Consider the following 18915-nt stretch of genomic DNA (forward strand, 5'->3'; position numbering starts at 1 on the left):
ATGGGGTCAGAGATCACTGATGTTTATTATAAGCCTTGTAGTTCACTTTGATGTTTACACACTGTAGACTCATACTTATTACCTCGATCAAAATTAATATTTAAAAAGTACTAATGATGTTATCTTACTTACTTGCACTTCCCTTTTTTCTTATAAGACTAAAATTTAGAGTGGGGAAAGATCACCTCTTTGAAGCTTTTTGCTCTTGGAATAGAATATGCTGTCTTCTTCCTCTTCTCCATTATTCCAGAAAAGAGCAGTAGTATTTGATGTTGTTGTTTCTAAGAGTTTTATTGTGAATTGATTGAAGGTTTACAGATCAGATCATCAGAAGTGCAGTAGTTTTAATAGCCCCAAATGATACCTAACCCTTAACCCAATATTTGACTTTGAAATTAATTTTACAATGATATTGAACTATACTTAGGTCATAAATTATATTGTGAAAACTATGAAAGCTATCCACCTTTCCCAGCCTGCTTCCTCCTCTACTGCATCTCTCTGATGAAAAGCATCTGTTGTAGCAAAATGACCTGTCACTCTAAGTGTCCTCATTTGAGTTTCCACTAAACCAGCTATCAGAAGTCAGAACCCTCCAATTATCTTTCAGTCCCTAACTCAGTAAACGTTCCTTAGTATTCCAGGGTGCTCAATATTGTCTCAGCACTCTAGGGGAAGGAAAATGCCAGAAACAGTCCCTGCCTTCAGGGAACTTAAAATCTGCCTGAGAGAAAGCCATGGACCAAAAGCCATGGAGCAAAGCAAGAATGTCTGTGGTATGTGAGTACAGCTGTGAGATGCAAACAGTTGAAGCACTCACCTGCTAACTGAAAGCCTATAGGTTCAAGTCTACCAGAGAGGTCTCAGAAGAAAGGTCTGGCAATCTACTTCCAGAATGTTGTTGTTGTTATGTGCCGTGGGGTCGGTTCCGACTCATAGTGACCCTGCACAGGGTTTCCGAGGCTGTAAATCTTTACAGGAGCAGAACGCCTCATCTTTCTCCCACGGAACCTCTGGTAGTTTCAAACTGCTGACCTTGCGGCTTGCAGCCCGATTCGTAACCACTACGCTACCAGAGCTCCTAGCAGTCACTAAAAACCGCACAGAGCACAGTTCTGCTCTGACGCACGTACACTGAGTTGGAGTCTACGCCACGACAATTGGCTTGCATCTGAGCAGGAAAGGCCAGAGATGGAGGGGATCAGCAGCTCCAGCTCCAGAGAGTATGTGGAACTTGGCTGGTGGACTCAGGGATGACGTGCTGTTTAAACCTGACTGGGCACCTCTTCTCTCCCCAAAGGTAATCGCGCCCTCCACTGCTGTTAGTGTTCACCCCACTAAGCCATGAGCTTCACCATCTCAGAGGCTGAGAGTTTGGGCAGCTCCAACTCTAATCCAGCCCAGGGGCTCAAGGAGGTTAGTTAACTCGATCCAAGTGGGCCTGCCCCTGTGCCCATGATGGCCTCCCTTTCCCACACTGACTAGTTTGTATTTGCATGTGGGCGGGGGCGGGTCAGAAAGCCAGAGGGGACCAGGAAGTTATCCCTAAAGGTTGTCTGAAGGAGAAGCTGAGCTCATGTTGTGTCACTGGGGACTCCAGAGAATTCACACGCCTCCCCTCCCAGGCCTGGGGATGGAGGTTCAGCTGCCAGGACAACCATGTGATTGTCATGAGCCTGAACGTCTTCTCTTGATTTCTCCAAAACACAGAACAAGCCAGCAGTGGAGGCGCCTTTGGGGAGAGCCTTGCCATGTGTGGGTGGTGCCCCCTTCCAAATTTGTGAGCAGGGCAGGGGGGTCACTGGCTTTTAGACCACTCAGGAGACTGTGCCCAAGCACACTCCTCTCTGAAGCTGTCTCTGTCTCACCTCTCCCCCTCCTAGTTGTATTTATATTTTTAAAGCAGCATTTAATAATGCTGTGACAGTTATTTGCCCTCAGACTCATTTGTGAAAGGATTCTAATAACACCTCCTTCACAGGGTTTCCACAAAGTCCAACTGAGATAATGCATGGATGCGGCCAGCCCGTGCCTGGCACATGGAACCATACCATTGTTGTAGTTGTACATCCATCACAGTAGTGCTGGCTTTCACCGCTGAAGAGGTGCTCGGAAAAGTGACAGGCGTTCAGTCATGTCTTGCTTTTTCATAATGCTAGTATCCTCTTGACCCAATTAAACAATAAGAAGGAGGCTTTTTGTTCCCTTTTCTCTTGGGTCCAGAGGTTGTGCTAGTTTGTCTGGCTGCATGTGGAATGTGTTCACCAGAAAGTGTGTGGGAGGCATCCTCCAAACGATTGTGAAGGTAATTCTAGACTGAGGTCTGGCCAAAGTTGGCTTAGACTTCCTGGGCTCCCTGCTCAGGCCTGCAGGGGGGCAGGGAGGAGGAACAGGGACGCAGATGGTGAGTGTGGATATGCCTCTCTCCCCCATGCAGGCAGCATCTGGAGCCCTCTGGCCCAAGACACTGACCAAGGACAGCTATGGAAATGTCTTCAAACCCAGGATGCTTACAGAAAACCTTCCTGCCCAGGCTCCAGGGCCAGGATTCTGATACAGTAGCACTGGCATACACCCTGGTCATCAGTATTTGTGTAAGTTCCACCACACAATGGTAAAGGAGCTCTGGTAGTGTAGTGGCTACTAGTGGGCTGCTAAACTCAAGCTCAGCAGTTCGAAACTACCAGTAGTTCCACAGATGAGGCTTTCTGCTCCCGTAAAGATTTACAGCCTCGGAAACCCTATACAGGGTCACTATGAGTTGGAACCGACTCTATGACACATCACCACCACCACCACCACCACCACCACCACCACCACTACTACCACAAAATGGTAGAGAGCACAGTGGCTCCATCCGATAATCACTGGACTGCAAACTACAAAGTGCACAGTTCGAGCTTACCAGCCTCTCCATGGGAGAAAGATGAGGCTTTCTGCTCCCACAAAGATTCAAAGGTTGCTATGAGTTGGAACTAACTCATCAGCACTTGATAATTACAACAACACAACGGAAATGTACAGTCAGGGTTTCCATCCTCTGGCTGCTTGGGACTTGGCTGCACAGTTAACCCCTTCTTGCTGGTAAAGCAGCCCTTGGCTACCTCACGTGGCATGTGGGAAGAGCCAGGAGGACCCAGGTTTGGATCTTGACTCGGGCACATCCAGCTGTGTGTGGCCTTGGGCAAGTCACTCAGCATCCCTGAACCTCACTTTGTTCATCAGTCAAATGAAGAAGACGTCACAGGGTTGTTTAGAGAATTCCATGAGCTCATGCAGGTGAAGAAGCTAGCACAAGATTCGACAACATGTGTTATGTGCTGACAAGTCAATTCTGACCCCCCAGGACAGAGAAGAACTGTCCCATGAGGTTTCCTAGGCTGTAATCTGGACCTCTAGTGTGGTGCTGTAGGATTAGTACTGGACTACGAACCACAAAGTCAGCAGTTCAAATCCACCAGCTGCTCCTCGGAAGCCTTATACAGGGTTGCTATAAGTCAGAACCAACTTGACGGTACTCAACAAGTCCTGATGTGGCATTGTAGGATAAACACTTGACCATAAGGTCAGTTTGAACCACAAGGTTGGCAGTTCAAACGCACCAGGCACTCCTTGGAAACCCTATACAGGGTCGCTATGAGTGGGAACTGACTCAAAGGCACTTCACAACAATGATAACCTTTATGCAGGCAGATTGCCAGGTCTGTTTTCCTACGGAACTGCTAGAGGGTTCCGTGAGTTCAAATTGCAAACATTTTGGATAGCAGACAAATGCTTAATTGTTATGCTATCAACACTCTCACTTGACATGTAATTACTATTAATATTATCAATACTATTCTCACTTGCAGAAAATGCTTTAATTTTTACCTAGTGGAGAAAACCTTGGAATTATTCATGGCACTTATTTGCCAAATGGATTTGGCAAATCACTACATGAAGACTACCATCCTGGGCAATTTCCTTTCTCTCCCTCCACCTCAAAGTCCCAGGAACATCTTCTCCGGCCCTTTCTTTCAGTGGAGGCAGTAATTTAGCAGGAGACACACTGTTTCCAAAGCATTTTTCAGATATTATCTCACTTAACACCCATTCCTGCCCTATCACAATTCCATAGCTCCTTGTCAGCCTGCGAGACAAAGAGCCACAGAGCTGGGCTGGCAGGCACCAAAGACAAGCCAGGAAAGCTGGTACCTCTGGCACCACTCTCACCTGGCTTGCGAGGCGTGAATTTGAGACCATGTGTGAACGCCGCTGCCAGGGCACTCTTGCTGATGCCTAGCACCCATGCAGTGATGGGGCTTAAAAAAGCAACTCTCATTTCCTCTCCACAGAGGGGTGGTAAGCTGAGCCTGCCAGGCTGCCCTCAGGGCCCAGCCCACAGGCTGAAAATATTAGTGTGGATGTGAACTGGGGCACCCGTTTTCTTCCTGACACCTGCTCCAGAGACTGCAGAGATGACATCCAGAGTCAGAATTCAGACTCAGGCACTCTGGAAGGAGCAAGGGAACCATGGAGGGATGGGAGCAGGCCAAGAAAACTTCCCTCTCCCCAACACTGTCCTGTCTCAACCTGGTAAGCAGGCAGATCCCACCAGCAGGGTGCTGATTAGATGTCCCCCTGCTGGGCTGTGAAGAGATGGAGGTAGGAGGGACATGGCCGCTAGGAACCTGGAAAGGCTTTCTTGGGGATGTGACCTCCCACCCGTTTTAAGAAGGCTGCTTAGGCATTAATTCAGTGAAAGGTAGAGGAGTGGGTGTGTTCCAAGTAAGGGGAACGTGTCTGCAGAGGCCCTGAGGCAGAACAGAAATCAGGGAGATGCCCTGACCACAGATTGACACCGTATGCTGATACAGTGCATTGAATGGTGTCTCCCAAAAGATAAGTCCACATTCTAACTTCCCAAACTTATGACTGTGACCATATTTTGAAAAAAGAGCCTTTGCAGATGTAATTCAGTTAAAGATCTTAAGATGAAATCAGTTTGGATTATCCAAGTGATCCCTAAATCCACTGACAGTTGTCCTTATTTTGAGAAACATACAAGAGAGTCATAGAAGGATGAGGAAACGGCCACGTGAAGACAGAGGCAGAGACTGGAGTGAGGTATCCTGAAGCCACCAGACGTGGGAAGAAGCAGGGAAGGGTTCTCCTCTAGTGCCAGGAGGTAGGAAGCACTACCAACAGCTTCATTTCAGACATCTGGCCCCTACAACTGTGAGTGGATAAATGTCTGTTGCTCTAAGCCACTCAGTTCGTGGTACAGTAATGCCCTGGGCTACAACTCCAATTTGCCCTTTAAGGTTTTATAAATTTGCCCCTGACTTTGAAATGATTGAATCAACATCTACACTCCACAAATGCTTCATCACTTCATGCACATGCAGCTTTGAAATCTTTGAAAAGGCTTTGAACCTTTCTTGCACTAAGACCTAACCAAACCCGTGGTCATCGAGTCAACTGAGACTCATAGAGACCCTATAGGAAGGCGCAGAACTGCCCCCGTGGGGTTTTCCAGCTGTAAATCTCTGAGGAGATTACACTACCACAGCTTTATTCCACAGAGCTACTGTTGCCTTCTAGTCAGGTGTCAAGCACGTTAAACACTGTGCCACCATGGTTCCTTTCTGAAATGCTGAACGTACCATGGACTGCCAGAAGAACAAACTAGTTTGTCTTGGGAGAAGTACAACCAGAATGCTCCTTAGAAGCTAGGATGCATCTCACGTACTTTGGATACGTCATCAGAAGGACTTGTTGTTAGGTGTCATTGAGTTGGTACTGACTCATAGTGGTCCTATGTACAATAAAATGAAACACTGTTGGGTCCTGCACAATCATTTGTACATCTGAGCCCATCGATGCTGCCACTGTGCCACCCCATCTCATTGGAGGTCTTCTTCTTTTTCTCCGACCCACTACTTTACCAAACATGTTATCCTTCTCCAGGTACCTGTGCTTCCTGAGAATATGTCCTAAGTATGAGAGATGAAGTCTGGTCATCCTGGCTTCCAGGGAGCATTCTGGCTGTACTTCTTCCAACACAGATTGGTTTGTTCTTTTAGCAGTCCATGGTACTTTCAATATTCTCCTCCAACACCATAACTCTAAGGCATCAATTCTTCCATGGTGTTCTTTATTCACTATGCAACTTTCACATGCATATGAGGTTATTGAAAATACCATGCTTGGGTCAGGGGCACCTTAGTCTTCACATCGACAGCTTTGCTCTTCAAAACTTTAAAGAGGTCTTGTGCAGCAGATTTGCCTGATGCAATATGTCCTTTGATTTCCTCATTGTTGCTTCCATAAATGTTGATAGTTAATCTAATCAAAATGAACCACCCTATAAATGGCAGCCCTCCCACCCCTTGCCCTGTGGGGGTCAAGGCTGCCAGGATAACTGACCATAGGGATTGTTGTTGTTTAGTGCTATCAAGTTGGTTCCGACTCACAGCGACCCTGCATAGGGTTTCCAAGGAGTGACTAGTGGGTTTGAACCACTGACCCTGCAGTCCAGTACTTATCCTACAGCACCCCACCAGAGGGTATCTAAAATGAAGGTATGTAAAGAGAAGGGCCACTTGCTTCAGAAAGAGCACAAGCACCATGAACATTCATTAGACATAGCCTTATCCTAACAACTATCCATTTCACAGATGAGAAAACTGAGGCTCGCCGTAAGTGGCAGAGCTGGGCTTTGAACCTGGCTGTCCATTTTCCAGAGCCTACACTGCTGTGACATGGACCAAGAAGCAGTTGTTTGAACAGAACATGGGAACACTGAATGGTTTAAAATTAAGAAAGGTGTGCAACAGGGTTGTATTCTTTCACCATACTTTTCAATCTGTATGCTGAGCAAATAATCTGAGAAGCTGGGTTCTATGAAGAAAAACGTGGCGTCAGGAGTGGAGGAAGACTCATTAACAACCTGCGATATGCAGATGATACAACCTTGCTTGCTGAAAGTGAAGAGGACTTAAAATACTTACTGATGAAGATCAAAGAGCACAGCCTTAGGTATGGATTGCATCTCAATGTAAAGAAAATAAAAATCCTCACCACTGGACCAGTAAACAACATTCTTATCAATGGAGATAAGATTGAAGTTGCCAAGGACTTTATTCTTCTGGGATCAACCATCAACACTCATGGAAGCAGCAGTCAAGAAATCATATGATGTATTGCATTAGGCAAATCTGCTGCACAAGATCTTTTTAAAGTGTTGAAGAGCAAAGATGTCAGCTTGAGGACTAAGGTGAGCCTTACCCAAGCCGTGGTATTTTCAATAACCTCATATGCATGTGAAAGCTGGACAGTGAATAAGGAAAACTGCAGAAGAATTGATGCTTTTGAGTTATGGTGTTGGAGGAGAATATTGAAAGTGCCATGGGCTGCCAAAAGAACCAACAGATCTGTGTTGGAAGAAGTGCAGCCGAGTGCTCCTTGGAGGCCAGGATAGCCAAACTTCATCTCTCATACTTCATACATATTACCAGGAGGGACCAGTGGCTGGAGAAGGATATCATGTTTGGTAAGGCGAAGTCTCAGAAAAAAAGAAGAAGACCCCCAATGAGATGGATTGGCCAAGTGGCAGCATCAATGGGTTCAAGCATGGCAATGACGGTGAGTTTGGCCCAGGACCAGGCAGTGTTTTGTTCTGTTGTGCATAGGGTCATTATGAGTCAGTATTTACTTGATGGCACCTAACAACAACAACAACACACTGATGTGACAGCATCATCCCTTCCACAGGTGTTGAGTGGCCTGAGCCTCTCTAGTGAGATGCAACCTGAACAAGCCCTGCTTTCATTGTGCAGATGAATCTGGTCAGTCACCTTCACAGTTCAGCCTCAACCAGCTAAATACATTCCAACAAGACACTGTTGAGACAGCACTCTGAGTGATTCAATGGGTGTTTTGTTTGCACCCAGATACAAATTGGTAATAGAAACCCCCAATTCCTACAGAGACCAGGTAAGGCAAGGCTTGCTAATGCCATGTGCCCTCTATGGTTGTTGTTGTTAAGTGCCATCGAGTAGGTTCTGACCCATAGTGACCCTGCATAGGGTTTCTGAGGAGCGGCTCGTGAACTTCAACCACTAACCTTGCAGTTCAAACCGACTTTGCAGTCTAGCTCATTAACCCAGGACCCCACCCACTATGGTACATAGTCACAAAAATGGCTTTTTGGTGAATATGTACAAAATACTTTTGGGCATTTAAAACATGGTCCTAAAATGGATCCTGTAAAGTTATTGTTGTTGTTATGTGCCGTGGAGTCGGTTCTGACTCATAGTGACCCTGCACAGGGTTTCTTTCCGAGGCTGTAAATCTTTACGGGAGCAGAAAGCCTCATCTTTCTCCCGTGGAACAGCTGGTAGTTTCAAACTGCTGACCATGCGGTTAGCAGCCTGATTTGTAACCACTACACTACCAGAGCTCCTTCAGGACAGAGAGAGGAAGGGAATAATTATAAGGAACTGGTTAAGGATCACCCAGCGAAGTATGAGGAGAACAAGAACAGAGGAGTCTAAGAAGACAGATCAGTTAGGTTGTTTGTGCTGCAAACAACAGATAGCTAACAAAAGTTGACTTCAGAAATAGGAACATTTCTTCTCACAAGAAATCTAGAAGTAGAATATTCCAAGTTAGTTTAGTAGCTCAATAAGTCAGCGATCTCTTGGGTCTTTCCTCATGGTTACAAAATGGCTGCAGCAACTCCAAACATCATGTTTCCAGTGCTAATGTGCCTTTATCTTTGTGTCCTTTCTTTCCCTTTACTGGGAAAGTAAAATCATCCTCAGAAGTGATTCCAGTAGATGCTCACTCTGATCCCATTAGCTAGAAGTAGGTCACATACATCCTAGCTGTAAGAGCAGTGAGAAAGTAACTATCATCATTTCAGTTGTTATAGCAGAAACTGAACTTACATCACCAGAATAAGGTAGAAGAAAGGTTGTCAATTAGGAAAGTAATGAAATGGCATGCATCTAAAACCCATAGAGCAAGAAGTTTCCAGAAAGAGGCGTGATAAATAGTTTCCAGTACAGCAGAATGGCCCAGTGCTATGAACACAGGTAAATGAACAAGAGGTGTAGGAATGTTTACTAAAGCAATTCCAGTAGCCTGGGGAAGGGATAGAAACTGAAATGATAGGAGACTTGAAGAGAGAATGTGGTGAGGAAGTAGATCGGGTATTAAAAACCTCTAACAGGAATCCTGATATGGTGCTGTGGGCTAAAGCACTGGACCGCAAGGTCAGTTTGAACCACAAGCTCAGTGGTTCAAACTCACCAGCTGTTCCTTGGAAACCCTATAAAAGGTCTCTATGAGTCAGAAGCAACTTAACGGCACTTAACAACAACAACAACAATAGGAATGGGGTGGGGCAGGGGAGGCTTTGCCCCTTAGGGAACATTTGGCAATGTCTGGAGACATTTTTGGTTGTCATACTGGGAGGTTTGTCAACAGCTGCCACAACTGGAGGCTGTCACAACTGTCACTCACTGCTGGCATTCTGCATCCTTCCCAAACGGAAGGAATGTATCTCCAGTGGGTAGAGGCTAGGAATGCTGCCAGACATCCTACAATGCACGGTGCAGTCTCCACACAAAGAATTATCCCACCCAAAATGCCAACAGTGCTGAAGTTGAGAAAGCCTGGGGTGGACTAGCCTCTCAGGAAGTCAGGGTGAATGGGGAAGTTGAGCAAACAGCAGATCAAGGAAGGTAGGAGAGACAACAGAGCGTGCTCTCAGGCTGGGACCTGGGGGGAAAGACAGGAAAAGGCTAGAGATAGTGAGATGAAAGTTGATTATTATCTGGGTTCTCCAGAGGAACAAAACCAGTGCTGCTCTATAAAGCACTGGACCGAAAGGTCAGTTTAAACTACAAGGCCAGTGGTTCAAACTCACCAGCTACTCCTCAGAAACCTTATATAGGGTCACTTTGAGTCAGAACCAACTCAACAACATTTAACAACGACTATATATGTATACATACATATATAGTTGTGTGTGGACTCTGGTAGCGTAGTGGTTACGAATCGGGCTGCGAACCTTAAGGTCTGTGGTTCGAAACTACCAGGCGCTCCGCGGGAGAAAGATGAGGCTTTCTACTCCCGAAAAGATTGACACCAACGGAAACCCTGTACAGGGTCGCTATGGGTCGGAACCGACTCGATGGCACTTAACAACAACAACAATATATGTATACATACATATATAGTTGTATGTGGACTTCTGATGTGGTGCAGTAGGATAAGCACTGGACAGCAAACCACAAGGTCGGCAGCTCAAATCCACCAGTTGCTCCTTGGAAACCTATATAGGGTTGCTATGTATCAGAACTAACTTGATGACATTTAATAACAACAACATTGTTGTTGTTGTTAAGTGCCATCAAGTTGGTACCGACTCATAGTGACCTTATGCACAACAGAATAAAACACTGCCCGGTCCTGGGCCAATCTCAAAATTGTTGCCACGCTTGAGCCCATCGATGCTGCCACTTGGCCAATCCATCTCGTTGGGGGTCTTCCTCTTTTTCTCTGACCCTCCACCTTACCAAACATGATATCCTTCTCCAGCGACTGGTCCCTCCTGACACTATGTCCAAAGTATGAGAGATGAAGTTTGGCCATCCTGGCGTCTAAGGAGCACTCTGGCTTTGGCATTCCATGGCACCTTCAATATTCTCCTCCAACACCATAACTCAAATGCATCAATTCTTCTGCAGTCTTCCTTATTCACTGTCCAACTTTCACATGCTTATGAGGTTATTGAAAATATAATGGCTTGGGTCAGGTGCACCTGACATCTTTGCTCTTCAACACTTTAAAAAGGTCTTGTGCAGCACATTTGCCTAAAGCAATATGTTGTCTGATTTCTTGTCTGCTGCTTCCATGAGTGTTGATAGTTGATTCAAGAAAAATGAAGTCCTTGACAACTTCAATCTTTTCTCCGTTGATAAGAATGTTGTTTATTGGTCAACAAAATAATTGTGTGTATACATGTGTGTGTCTGAAGCAAGAGAGTGATTGACTTCAAGGAAATGGTTCACACAATTGTGGCGGCTAGCAAGTCCCAAATCTGCAGGTCTGGCTGCACACTGGAGACCTTGTACACCTATGTCCCAGGAACCAGAAGTCAGGCGAGGAGAAGAGTACAGGGTTGAGAGAGCAAGCCAGCTTTATCAGAAGATCTGTTTATATACTGGGGGCAGGCCACTCCCTTTTAACTGAATGTCTGATCACATCATGAAAGCTGATTATATTACATTATGGAAGACCAAGTCAGTCGAATGTCTGCCAAACCACTGAGAATCACAGCCTAGCTAAGTTTTGTTACTGTTAAGAGCTGTTGAGTTGATTCCAACCTACGTATAGGATTCCAAACCCTGTATAAGGTTTCCGAGGAGCAGCTGGTGAGCTTAGACTGCCGACCTTGCAGTTAAAATGGCTTTGCTGTCTGGCACATTAACTCACAGCGCCACACCAGGACTCCTAGCTAAGTTGGCACATACCATTACCATCTCAGTCACGACAGAGGAGAATCCTGGAGAGCAAGGAATCCCCGGGTTCAGGACTGAGTTGGACAGTAAGAAGGACACATGTAGCCCCTCTGACACGCTCAGCATGCAGGGCAGGGAGGAGAAGGTGGAGTGTGGGGCTTATGAGTGGGTTGGTGGCCAGGTGTGGAAAATGAGGAGCACACAAAGGAACTGAGTGATGTGAAATGGGTTAGTGGATGAGCCCAGTGACCTTGGCCCTGGGCAAGTCAGTTACACCCTCAAGATCTCTGTCTTCTCATTTGTAAAATGGGGTGAATGATCCTATTTTCTCTGTCTACCTCATAGACTGGGCTTCCCATCGGGGACTGTAAACGGAATCCTTCCTATTTGGTAGTTACTATTATTATTTCTTGACAGAGAGATTGGTTATCAAGACTTTCACTGCCATCTTTGCTAAATATCCACTACCTTCACTCCTATGTGTTCAGGACCATGGACCATGCACTCTTTCCTGGCGTGGCAGATGAGTAAGCAGAAATGACCCCAAGATACACAGCAAGCTTACACTTGTTCCTGGCTATACAGGCATCCTCTTCCACCCTCACCTCCAAGGACTAGGCCTCTTTTCATCCCATCCAGTGGACTTGTTGTGCACAACACTTGGATTAGCCATTGGGAGGGAGAGGATGTCTTCATTGCCAGCTGGTGCATAATGAGATCTTAGCTACCGATGAAGGGAGCCGTGGAATGGGAAGAGAGAGAAAAGTGAGAAAAAAGGGGGTGGGGAGTAAAGAGAAGCTGAAGATCCAACTTGGCAAGAAGTTGAGATGAGAAAAAGGTGGGGGAACTGGCAACAATGAGCCTGACAGGAGCGTCCCCCAGGCTTGGTCACACATTTGATCCCCTACATAGCGCAGGCCACAGGAAGCAGAAATCCAGCCTTGGCCATGTCGGGGAAAGATGGGTTGAGGACAACCCTGGGAGATGCTGGGGAGGAGAAGGGCAGGGCTATGTGATGAGAGGGAGGATGGTGACTGGATAGTCAGGGGGGCACAGAAAACGTCAGCAGTCGAGGGACCAGTTTAAGAAGGAAGATCACATTAGTAATAGCTACTGATGTGTATGTTTTGGCTGGAATGTGTATATTGACAGTAACAGTTACCATTTGTTGAGTATCTATTCTGTGTCACATGCTACTTATCATGGCTTAGTTATTCATAAGACAAGAGGGAGCTATCAGTATCACCATGGAGAGATGGGGAGACTGAAGCCCAGACCACACAGCCAGTGAGTCACTGAGCCCAGTGTCAGTAAAGCCTGTGTTTCTGCCCGTCCCCTACTGTGGGGACAATGATTAGCAGAGACACCCACCTCCCTGTGCCCTCTCCTTGTACTTCCATCCCGAGCTGAGGGCTCAGCTCAATGTCCCAGCGGCTGAAGGCTTGCCATCATCCCAATTTCTTTGGGCCTTTTAAAGACAGTAACACATTCTTTCAGACCTAAAGGAATGCATCTCTGTAGCAGATTCACAGCCTCTGAAATGTTAATAATGATTTTGAAAAGGGGTTTTTGTGTCATTTCTTCTATGAGCCATTAATTGATTCCTTCATTCATTCACTCAATATTTATCAAGAATTAAGAGCATGGTCTGTGGATTCAAACCCTGACTTCCCCACGTATCAGTTTTGCAAACTAACTTTCTCTACGGGTCAGCTTCCCCATCTGAAAAATGAGACTAGTACCTTGTAGGGTTGAAGTGGGAGTGCATGGGCAGTGTCAGCTGGTAACCAAAAGGTTGGCAGTTTTAATCTAGCCAAAGGTACCTCAGAAGAAATGCCTGGCAACTTCTTGGGGGAAAAAAAAAACAACCCAGCCACTGAAAACCCTATGGAGCCCAGTTCTACTCTGAACATGTGGATTGCTATGAGTCTACTCTTGGGCAACTGGGAGAAAAAGAGCAAGTTGAGATAAGGGTTAAATGGGTTAATGTAGTTTCAGCAATGAGCACAGTGCTTGGTATCCCATAAATGCTAATATGTATAAGGAGATGGTTAGCCCAAGGAGGGTGAATCCTGCCCTCGAGACACTCACTGTCCAGTGAGGGAATGGGGGCTGCTCTGGCCACCCCTCCTACTGGCCAGGACTAGGGCAGGTGGGTTACCCTGAACCACTCAGAGGACTTTTCTTCCAGGGGCAGGTACTACAGCCCAGAGTCCTGAGGGACCAAACGTTGTTCGTGGTGGGGGCGGGGGGGCGGGGGGAGGGCCGAGCAGTGGTGCACATTCCTCATTATTTTCCTCTCCCCTGAATACAGAAACATCTGCTTGGCCAGTGTAGGAAAAGCTTTTAAGAAGCCATGGCTTGGTTCTAACGAGGGCGCCTCTTCCCAGGGAGTCTGGCTGATGAAGATCAAGCCCCCAGTGCACCCTGAATGCTGACCCCGGCCACCTTGCATCAGAGGCAGCACCCAATGAGAGGCTCTGCCAGCATTAAGTAGGGCACTGGCCGGGGCTTTGTCGGCCTGCTAAAGACACCCGCTGCCTGGTGCTTTGTGCTTTGGGATCCTGGTTGCTGCTCCTTCAAGCCGGCAGTCTGTGATCTCTTGCGTTTGCTGAAACTCGGGCAGAACAAGACTGGAGTCTCATTTGTCTGTCTGAGATGGAGGCTTTCAGAGCCAGGCAGCTTGAAAAAATGAGGTGGCAAAACAAGCTGGCCAGCAGTTAGGTAACGCCAGTCCTCTGCTAGGCATCCCAACATGGAGCCTGCCACTGAGACTCCCTGGGAGCTGACATGTGGATCTGGGGGTTGGAGTACAGAGCCATGTGCTAAGGGGCACGGCAGTGTGTGGCCAGTGACCTAGCTCCCTGAGCCTCACCTGTATGCTGGAGTGACTGACTCTGCCCCTGGGAGGTAGAAGGCCCTTCTTGTTGTTAGCTGCGTCCATTCAACCCCAAGCCCATGGTGACCTCATACACAATATACCCAAATGCTATCCGGTCAGCAGCACCCACATGACGGTTTGCAGACTGGACTGTTGTTACCCACAGGGTTTTCTTTGGATGTAGACCTTTCTTCCCAGTCTGTCTTAGTCTGGAAGTTCCACTGAGACTTACTCAGAATCATGGCCACTCCCATGTCACCAATGAGGGGCAGCTGATGGCTGAGCACAAGGCTGGGAATCAACCCATATCTCTCATGTTGTTGTTGTTAAGTGGCGTTGAGTCAGTTTCAACTCACAGCGACCCTGTACTGGGTTTCTGAGGAGTGGGTGGTGAGCTTGAATCGTGGACTTTATGGTTCAAACTGACTTTGCAGTCCAGGGCGTTAACCCACTCACATAGAAGGTGAGACTTCTACCAATGCCTAGTTATAAGACCCTTCAAGGAATCCTCATCACAGGTAAAATGGCGTCAATAAAACATGGGGGCTTCTCCCTTCTCAGCTGTGGCTTCAGGGCAGCAGCCTGAACAGAGGAGCCAGCACCAGGCAAGTGGCCCCTAGGTTTGACTGTGAGGTCTCTTTTAACGCAGCAGGCCCTGGGCTGTGAACTGAGTCTTCCCTACTGCTCCAATCTGTACAAAACCTCGACGGCAGTAAGGGCCAATGCAGATTGCCAACACTTCTCCCCACACAACTCTCTCCTCCTCCCCCTGCTTCCATCTCAGGCTCTCTGTCTTGAGCCAATCAAATTCTTGACTTATTCATCTCTAAAAATTTCCCCAGGGTAGTCCCTCTATTAAAAACAAAACAAAAAATACTTTACCTAAGATGCAGCCCTTCCCACCTACAGAATTCACCTTACCGCTGTACTGTTCAGGAGAACACAGGGCTGACAAAGCTCCAGGGTCTCTTCTTCAAATACTCACTTGGCTCCTCTCTGCAACAAATATCTAACCAATATAGACACTTCCAGTGATGTATGCGGGACTGTGTTTCTGTGGGGGGGGAATGGGAAAAGTATGCAGATTTCTGGTCATGGGTTCAAGTTCTGATTTCACCATTTACTAGTTGTGTGACTGTGGGTAAGTCACTAGAACTCTCTGAACCTCAATTTCCTCATGATATCAAAAGTACTCTAATAAAACGATTCCCCCCATGTATTGTCTCAGCAGCTCTTCAGAATAGCCCTATGAAATAGGAGCAATTAGAAAGCTCTATTTTACAAAAGGCGAATGTAAGGTTGTAAGAACACACAGCTTAGTGGCAGAACCTTGATGTGACTCCAAATTCCCTTTTCTTTCTAAGGGATCAGGGGAGGTCAAGATGTGTTTTCAGTTTATTTTCAAATGTTGTGACGATCAGAAGATCATTCACTGATATATGTCACACACATTTGCTGAGGGTCCCTGTGTGCTGGCCTGGGGTTCATGGAGCGAGGGTTCTATAAACTGGAAGAAGCAGACAGGAAGAGGTGAGCTGGGGGTTGGATATCATCTCCCAATGGAGAGCTGGTCCTGGTAGAATGACCCAGTTCATAGCACAGTAGCTAGCACACAGCAAGTGCTGGTTTAGGTCCACGAGAAAGAATTCCCTTCCTTCTTTTGAGACTTCTCTCCCTAGGTCCTCTCAGTCCATCTGTATGAACACCCTGCATTTTAATCCCATTTTACAGATGAAAGGTCTGTGGGTGACTGAGGGCAGTAGATCTCAACCTTGGAGCATGTTAGAATCACCTTGGACGCTTTTAAAAGCCCACTGCCCCGGTTGAACTTGAGACCATTAAATGAGGGACTCGGGAGATGGGCCCAGGTACCAGTGTTTTCCCTTTGAAAGCTGCCCCCTGAGATAGGGAAATTGAATGTGTGGATGATTGGCTCCATGAACAACTGTCCCCTTTGCCACAAGACCAGAAGAAATGCCTGGCTACCATTATTGAACATTTTAGTCAACAATTCTATAGAATATTGATCAAAAAGGTGGAAATGCAGAACAGAATTTACATTCTCAAGGAATCCAGACTTTCTGAAATCATTGAAGCTGAATGAACCCCAGAAACTACTGACCTGAGATCATCTTAAGCCCTGACACCATAAAGCAAAACTATCCCCTGACGCCTGTGTTAAACCAAACTGCCATCTAGCTTAAGTAGTCAAGAATGCCCATGGTGAGCTTTGTGCTTTTAAACATTTACTATATCGGCCACCTAAGGGGCAACTAGTAGTCTCCCCATATGTGGAAGAAGAGTGATAAAAATATGAAGATGCTTGGAATAAATTAGTCCAATGGGACATGTGAACATTAGTCCCCATGACTCTGAGACCAGAACTAGATGATGCCTGGCTACCACGACCAACTGCTCTGAAAGGGATCACATTAGAGGGGCCTAGATAAGAGTCACAGAAAATTTGGCACAAAATTCAAAGTTATAAAAAAGACTGGGCTTACTGGTCAGAAAGAGACTGAAGGAACCCAAGGCTGTGGTCCTTGACCACCCTTCAGGTCTGGACCAGAATTCACTCTGGTGGCCCAATTTTCAGCCAAGCAGTAGATAGTTATACTGGGGGACCACAACACTAGTAAGGTATGCTCACCATGGAATGGTCAATCATTCAAAATCAGAAGGGCAACATTTGCTTGAGGACAAAGTTGAGAAGGGATGAGAAGGTAGGTGGAATGGAAATTGGAACCACAGGGAAGAAATAGGATAACTTGTTACATGGAAGGGATTGCAATCATTGAGATGAAACAAAGTATAAGATTTGTTGAATGTAAAACTGATGATCTTTTTAGTAAACCTTCACTCAACTCACAATAAAATTAAAAAAAAAAAAAAAAAAGAGGAAGAAAACTTACTATATGAGGGCAAATTGTTAACAGCAACTCTCTGGCTTGTGATGAGACAATGGACATAACAAATACTGCCCAACTGGACATTTCTGTTCGTGGGATAACTGAGTTCAACCCTCGAGAGGAACTGTTGTCACTGGAAGCCAGGCATGGCACTGCAAGAGCGCCATCTGCTCGCGGCGCCATCTTCTGCTCCTCCCGCCGCCTCTACCACCCAGAGTCACTGCCTGCGCCGCCATGACCCGCGCTCTAGCCAATGATAATTTGGAGTTCTTACTAAACAACATGACAGACACTGACAACAAAGAACAGTCTGAACTTGATCAAAAGTTGGACGACGTTGAAGAAATAGAAGAAGGAGAACCTGTGAAGAAACAAAAATCAAAGCACGTCAGCTGACTGTTCAGATGATGCAAAATCCTCAGATTCTTGCAGCCCTTCAAGAAAGACTTGATGGTCTGGGAGAAACACCAACAGGATACATTGAAAGCTTGCCTAGGGTAGTTAAAAGATGAGTGAATGCTCTTAAAAATCTTTAAGTTAAATGTGCACAGATAGAAGCCAAATTCTATGAAGAAGTTCATGATCTTGAAAGACAATATGCTGTACTCAGCCTCTATTTGACAAGTGATTTGAGATCATCAATGCAATTTATGAACCAACAGAAGAAGAATGTGAGTGCAAAGCAGATGAGGAGGATGAAATTTCGGAAGAGTTGAAAGAAAAGGCCAAGGTTGAAGGTGAGAAGAAAGATGAAGAAAAAGAAGATCCCAAAGGAATTCCTGAATTTTGGTTGACTGTTTTTAAGAATGTTGACTTGCTCAGTGATATGGTTCAGGAACATGATGAACCTATTCTGAAGCACTTGAAAGATATTAAAGTGAAGTTCTCAGATGCTGGCCAGCCTATGAATTTTGTGTTAAGAGTTTCACTTTGAACCCAATGAGTATCTCATGAATGAAGTGTTGACAAAGACATATAGGATGAGGTCTGAACCAGATGATTCTGATCCCTTTTCTTTTGATGAGCCAGAAGTTATGGGTTGTACAGGGTGCCAGATAGATTGGAAAAAAGAAAAGAATGTCACAATGAAAACCATTAAGAAGAAGCAAAAACACAAGGGGCATGGAACAGTTCGGACTGTGACGAAAACTGTTTCCAATGACTCTTTCTTTAATTTTTTTGCCCCTTCTGAAGTTCCTGAAAATGGAGATTTGGATGATGATGCTGACACTATCCTGGCTGCAGACTTTGAAATACGTCACTTTTTACATGAGTGTATAATAACAAAATCAGCCTTATACTTTACTGGAGATGCTATTGAAGATGATGATGATGATTATGATGAAGAAGGTGAAGAAGCGGATGAGGCAGGAGAAGAAGAAGGAGATGAGGAAAATTATCCAGACTATGATGTGAAGAAGGATCAAAACCCAGCAGAGTGCAAGCAACAGAGAGGCAGGATGTCTGTGGCCTTGAGGATAAGCTGCACTGGTCTACCTTCTACTTCCCTGGAAAGGATGACTTTTCATCATTTCACATGCCTATTTGAAGTTTTTTTGTTTGTTTGTTTTTCTTTTTGCAACCTAAAATAAAAATATCAAATATAAAATTT

General features: G+C 45.9%; 1 pseudogene; it reads left to right on the forward strand.

Moving 5' to 3' along the window:
- The first annotated feature begins 17585 nt into the window (after positions 1–17585).
- The window catches only part of LOC102811142, an 8313-nt pseudogene continuing 6983 nt past the window's right edge, over positions 17586–18915 (forward strand).

This window comes from Chrysochloris asiatica, unplaced genomic scaffold (genome assembly GCF_000296735.1).
Source record: "Chrysochloris asiatica unplaced genomic scaffold, ChrAsi1.0 scaffold00001, whole genome shotgun sequence".
Lineage (NCBI taxonomy): Eukaryota > Metazoa > Chordata > Mammalia > Afrosoricida > Chrysochloridae > Chrysochloris > Chrysochloris asiatica.